The sequence below is a fragment of the Trachymyrmex cornetzi genome, unplaced genomic scaffold, assembly GCF_001594075.2.
Source record: "Trachymyrmex cornetzi isolate Tcor2-1 unplaced genomic scaffold, Tcor1.1 scaffold390, whole genome shotgun sequence".
In the NCBI taxonomy this organism is placed as follows: domain Eukaryota; kingdom Metazoa; phylum Arthropoda; class Insecta; order Hymenoptera; family Formicidae; genus Trachymyrmex; species Trachymyrmex cornetzi.
The window spans coordinates 382,399-382,615 of record NW_017298641.1 but is presented as its reverse complement, the minus strand read 5'-3'; positions in this window follow the sequence as shown (position 1 = coordinate 382,615).

Sequence of the window (217 nt, the reverse complement as noted above, 5' to 3'; positions counted from 1 at the left end):
ATTTGTTGCTAATTTGTTGCTCACAAAATATCATTATTTTGAATATATTACATAGTAAAAAAGTGTAAATAACAACGAGAAGCCTCAACGTGCTGGGTATGTGAAGTTAGCACCCCACCTATAGTACTCAGGAGTTCTGAATAGAGTTCCCGTTTCTTTTTGACGAGACAAAGAGTTCTATATAATTTATAACAAGAGTTCCGCTTAATAAGTATTT